Raw genomic sequence first — 6,000 nt, 5'->3', positions numbered from 1 at the left:
ACAAACTATAACAGGATGTACTATGACTATGACACCACTTCAGACATCCTTCAAAATACAACAATATATTACACACAATATAAAAGTCTGACAAAGCATGATTGGTATATAACTTGGACATCAAGTCTACCACTGAAATAAATGATTAAAAAACCCTGTTGCATTGATGTTTTAGAGACACTTTACATAAGATATATTATTACATATCATTATATATTATATATCTATACGTACATATTTATATAAAACAACATATAAGTGGACACACCCTTAAATGATAATGAAAAATGAAATGAACTCCAGTCCTCATATTTCCATCTTGCTAGATGTTCTGCTGAAGTTTAGTTTTTATGGTCAGTCAACAAGCATTTACTAGCTGTGTGCCCCTAGGCCAGCCACTTCGACATCTCTGTCTCAGTTTCTCCATCTGTAAAATCATCTCCAAGGTTCCTTTAATCTCTTAAATCTATCCTCCTAAAGGAAAGTTCATCCACCTGGGCAGTTCAGCCCCTGACTTTTGACTAGCTTTTTTAGAAGACAGTCTGGGACTCTGAGAGGATAGATATACTCGGGGTCCAGGAGCTATAGAGTCCGAAGTCGGACCACTAGAGCTACAGTCACTAGTCTGTCCCTTTAAGAGGGCGCAGCCCCTTGGCCCTCATCAACCTGCGGACTCCTGAGACTCCATCCACGCCTCTTCCGCCCTGCTCAGACATGGACGCCCCTTTTCCGGCCTCCGCTCGTCTTACCGCCTCCCTTCCCGCGCCTTCTGATTGGGCGGTTACAAAAAATTAAAAAAAGGTCCAGGACCCGCCCCCTTCCGGCCAGCTGCCCGGGGAATCTCGAGCCCGGGTCACCAAGCTCCAGAGAGGTATGGTGGGGAAGGGCCTCTTCTGATTGGCGGAGGCGAGAGCGGATCCCGTCACGTGGGAGGGAGCTCGTTTTTTTGTTTGCGGAAGTGGAAAGTCCCAGAGCTGGGGAGGAGGTGAGTGAAGGCCCTGTCAGACCGGCTCATCCCTGCCCGCCGCCACCCGGGCTTTGAGAGAGAGGGACGGGCCAGCCTAGATATGTCCCTGGCCTCTGTCCCGCGCCTCCAAAGCTCTCTGACCCCGCCCCCTATGTCCCCTCCCCCTCCCCCACCGTCCCTTTCCCCTCCCATTTACAGACTTTCTTCCCCTCTCTCTTCCTCTGTCCCTCACCTCCTCTATCCTTATTTCGCCACCACCACCCCCTGTTTTCTTCCCACATTCATTCCTCCCTCTTCCCCTCCATCTACCTTTTACTTTCCCCCACCTTCCATGGATAAAAAGATCCACACACACCACCTTCACCACCATCCCCTCCATCAAAATGAGGATTGGTCTCAACCTCATCATCTCCAGGTTCCTTTCAGCAGTAAATCCGTACCCCAGACCCTCAGCCTCACCTTTCAGCCATGCCTCTTCTCCATTCCTATCCGAAATCAATCTTAGCTGATCCTGCCCTTCCTCCTCCTCCCAACTTTCATCTTCTCCTTCTCAGATCTCCCCGAGTTTTAGCCCCAAGTCTGTTCATCAGTCAGCAAGTATTTACTAAGTACCTACTTATGCCAGGGACACAAGACAGAAAGAGTCCCAGCTCTCAAGTGTGGGGGTGGGGGGGAGATATGTCTATATCAACAGGTAATTATTAAGTATTTGAAACATGCCAAACTCTGGGCTGGAACCAAAGACCATGAGAAACAGCCCCTGCCCTCAGGGAGCTTCTGGGTGGGTTCTTTATTATGAGTTGGGGGAGGGGATATCAGTCAGTGAGTCAAAATTCAGCCATACCATGCATGTCAGGCTCTGAGCTAGGTGCTTGGTTTGTGAATAATGAAACAAAGAAATTCTCCAGGTGTCAGATCTGACTGACAGGGGTTCTACCTGAGGCAAATGAGACAGAGAGATTGAATAATTCAATAAAGCTTTATTGTAGGGAAGAGGGGGAGAGGAAGAGCCCACAATCTGCAAATGGCTAGGGGTCTCCACTTGGGTGGAGAAGGGGACAATATTTTATAGTGGTGGGTCTGGGATTAGGTAATTTGGGATGTCTCTATTGGGCAAATTTGGGGTACTTGGGTAAAGCTCATTGGATGGTCCTGAGGTGTGGAACCTCAGTGTCTGAGGGGTGGGAAGTTCTCAGGCCTGATGGTCAGTGATGTGGGAGGTCATTTATCTAGGCCTGACAGCAAAGTCCTGATGTCCTGCCAGGTTTTATTGGGGCTTTGTCTCACAGTTTGGACAGGTGCTGGAATGGAGGGGCTATTGGTCTCTGCAGGGAAAGGGGAAGGGGAAAAGGGGTTTTGGTCCCAGAGTCTATCACCAGGAACTTGCCTTCCAAAGAAGAATCCAAATGCAGAGATGTGTATGTAGAAACACATACACAGATTCCCAAGCCTCAATGTGTCTATCACCTGGGCATTCCGTTCTCTCCAGCCCTGCCTTTTGCTTCATAGCCCAAACCAGAGAGTTCTCATGCCACAACCCCCCCCCCCCATCATATCTCTTCCTCATCATTTTGTCCCCCAGCTTTCTGCCATCTCTATCACAGCTATTCTTCTTTAGGCTTTCTCCCAAACTCTTCTTCCTTCTCTCAGACCTGTCTTCTTACTTTTGTACCTTCATCTCATTTCCTTACCTCCATTACCAGTCCCTGCCCCTCCCATTTCACAGACCTTGCTTGTGCCCTCTCTCTTCACCTCAGGACCCCAAAAACCTTCCTGTCTATTCCACAGCCTCTGACTGTTCTTATCCTTTGCTTCCCAGGTTGAGGCTCACTTTGTTAGCTTTGTCTTCCATTTCATTCAGTTTTCTCCTTTATTCCTTTAAATACTCATTTCATTATCTTAACTCCATCCTAGACCTGCTTTTCTCTATCACCTTCCTAATGCCCATTTTCTCCTCTTCAACCTCTACCAGAATCTTAGTGTTGTACAGAACCTCAGAGTATAAGCCGGCTCTTTTCCCAAAGAGCATTCCTACTTCCTCTATCCCCTATAAGGGGTCATTTACTCCCTGCTATCCTGGGAGCCTATCACCTCCTGAGAGAGGCCCCTTCACCTCTCGACAGTTCTAGTGACTGAGAAGTCTTGCTGTCTTCATCCCAAACCTGCCCTTTTGTCCCCTCATCTTCATCTCACTTCTCAACCTTCTTCCAAAGGCATTCCAGACCCTCTCGTTTTCCAGTTGGGTGACTACAGGCCCAGAGCAATGAAGTCATTGCTTTTCCACATTCCCTGATCCCCTGGATCTTCCCAGTCTTCTCCCATCTTGCTACAGCCTTCCTGTCAGCCCTTCCTTCTGTCCTTTTCTTCCCTCTCTCAGCCTCTGCAGCCCCTCACTAGGGTTCTCCCTCCACATTCCCAGTCTTGCCTGGGGAAAATGCCATGGAGCTGATTTCTGGAAACATGTGACTAGTTAGGTGGGGCTGGCCTTGCTGGGGAGGGGCTGTGGAGAAGACTGGAGAGAAGAGGAGTCTCTTGGGTCAGCCTTGCTCCTGTCACTTAATTGGAGACATTTTCTGTTCCTTGGGCTCCAGGAAGCTCGTTAGGAGAGTTAGGGTTAAGTAATAACTTGATTGTGGTCACCTTTAAACTGTCACCAAAGGAGATGTTTCCATCTGGTAGCTTTTTTCTTCCTAAGATGATAGGGAATGGGCCTCTGAGCCATCAGCAATTCTGAGGGAGACTGGTCAGGGGATTTCCTGCTTGATCAGGAGGATCTGATCAAGATGTCTGAAAGAAAGATGTGTCAACTTGCAAGGGGAGGGATTGGGTGGGGACAGGTCAGGGGATGACACTGGGGTTACCCTCCACTTAGAAGGGAGGCCTGCTTTATTGTCATTTGTCAGCATTTAGGATTTGTATTTAGAGTTGAAAAGGACCTGAGAAACCTTATGTAGTCCAGTCTCCTTATGTTCCAGAGGAAGAAATTAAAGTTGTCAATCTCAGAATTGCAGACTCTGAAATGAAGGGGAACCCTAATGTCTAATCTCTGCCTGAATGATAAGAGCTATTGCTTCAAAGTTTGCCAAGTGCTTCTCAAATAGTATCTCAATAAATGAATCATCACAAAAACTCTAGAAGGGAGGTACAGTCATTGTTCCCATTTCACAGATGAGGGACTGAGGCCCATAGAGGTTAAGTGACTTGGGGGGAGGGAGCGCAAGTCAGTTTCTGAAGGAGGTTTTGAATTCTGGTCTTTCTGATTTCAAGACCAACACTAGCTGCTTCTGCATGAATTCCACCCACAAGAGTCACTTAGCTTGGGGCTTGCTACCTAAATCCAGCGAGTTTGTGTCCCCCTCTGTGTCTGCACCCCCTCAGTGAACTAGGTAAGGTGTGATGCTTCCTTGTCCTCAGCTGTCACCTTGAAGGACAACTTGGGAAAATTTTTTTGTAATCTACGCAGTTCATTTAAGTATTTATCCAAGATCATTTTTTGAAGAGCTCAAGGAATGCCAGGAGTTTCCACAGGCCCTGCTGTCAAGAAACAAAGTCAAGATCCCAAGTAATTGTGCTGGGAAGAACCTGGGGAAGATTGCAAAGGAGAGTCTATGGTCTTGAGTTCCAATCCAGGCTTTGCTATTTGCTACCTTCATGACCCCATTTCTCTGGGTCTTAGTTTCCTCATCTCTAAAACGATAGGCTCCAAGGTCCAGCTCTGAGCCCCATGACATGGTGGGCAGTGCAGATTGCTCAACTCTTTCTGGAAGAGTAGGGAGTCTGAGGAGAGGTTGAGGGTGCTTTTTTTTTTTGTTGTTTGTTTTTTTAAACCCTTACCTTCCGTCTTGGAGTCAATACTGAGTATTGGCTCCAAGGCAGAAGAGTGGTAAGGGCTAGGCAATGGGGGTCAAGTGACTTGCCCAGGGTCACATAGCTGGGAAGTGTCTGAGGCCAGATTTGAACCTAGGACCTCCCATCTCTAGGGCTGGCTCTTAATCCACTGAGCTACCCAGCTGCCCCCAGTTGAGGGTGCTTTTAAGTGGACAGCCTTGAAGTAGAAGCAGGTTGGAACTGACATTAGTCCTATGTTTAAGACAAACAAAGACAGGGACAAGAGTTTAAGGGACAGTTCAAAAGCTATGATGAGTAAAGGAGAGAGAAGCAGAATCAGTTGCCCTCAAGAAGTTTCTTTTCTAACTGGGGAGATAAGGCTGGTATACCTGAAACAGGTGAGGTTCAGAATCAGGTTCTATGGCTAACCCAGTGACCTTCACCTGCTCTAGACCTCAATTTCCTCATTTGTAAAATAAGGGGATAGCCTAGTCTAGTCTGGCCACAAGGGCAGATTGCCAGACTTCTGTGCCTGGAGGGTAGCCTCTGCCAACGTGTCCATTCCCCAGGGGCCAGCCTGACACTGACCAGAGAGGCTGGTTCTCAGGGCCCTTGCACACTCTGCCTGTTGAACATGCCAGACCTTGGGCTCCATTGGCATAGCCTCCTGGAGCCCCAGGGAATTCTGCATCAGGATGAAGCTTTGGAGGTGGACTCTGGGTAGGGCACTTCCCCCATGGACCTCAGTTTCTTCCTCTATAAAATGGCTGGGAAAGTGTGGGACTTTGTGGTCTCTAGAGTTCCTTCGTGCTCTAAATCTCTGATGCTGGGATTCTTTTCATTGAGAGAAGATGATGATTCAGTTCAAGGCAACAAGTGTTTATTAAGCCTTAGCTGTGTGCCAGGTAACAGTAGCCAGAATGGTGTTGAGCTAAGGAGGCATTGAGGTTCAGTGCTAATCATAGCCTTTCCTGACAGTGTGGCCCTAAGAAGGTCCCTTCCCTTCTCTTAGCCTTCACTTCCTCATCTGTAAAATGAGGACATTAGTCAACTGGCCTTGAATGGCCCTGTCAGTTCTAAATTGAGAATCCTCAGATTTTGGCTTATATGAGAATACTAAGAGAAAGACACAGCCCCCAGCCTCGACTGAGCCCTTTATATCCATCCCTTCTGGAGAATGTGGGAGAAAAGGAAGCTGGCCTCTG

The 6,000-nt window shown here is 47.8% G+C and overlaps 1 protein-coding gene across 5 annotated transcripts in view; it reads left to right on the top strand.

The window, feature by feature from the left end:
• Positions 1-853: 853 nt before the first annotated feature.
• Positions 854-6,000, top strand: part of PLA2G6 (phospholipase A2 group VI) — a 45,419-nt gene continuing 40,272 nt past the window's right edge. For 2 of the 5 annotated variants that reach the window (XM_056798922.1, XM_056798917.1), the window contains exon 1: positions 854-985. The gene's annotated coding sequence lies outside the window, so the exon portion shown is untranslated. The remainder of the gene's footprint in view (positions 986-6,000) is intronic. The other 3 variants (XM_056798919.1, XM_056798923.1, XM_056798915.1) reach the window with 3 other exon arrangements.

Source organism: Monodelphis domestica, chromosome 5 (genome assembly GCF_027887165.1).
Source record: "Monodelphis domestica isolate mMonDom1 chromosome 5, mMonDom1.pri, whole genome shotgun sequence".
Classification (NCBI taxonomy): Eukaryota; Metazoa; Chordata; class Mammalia; order Didelphimorphia; family Didelphidae; genus Monodelphis; species Monodelphis domestica.
This window is presented reverse-complemented; position numbering and strand designations above follow the sequence as displayed.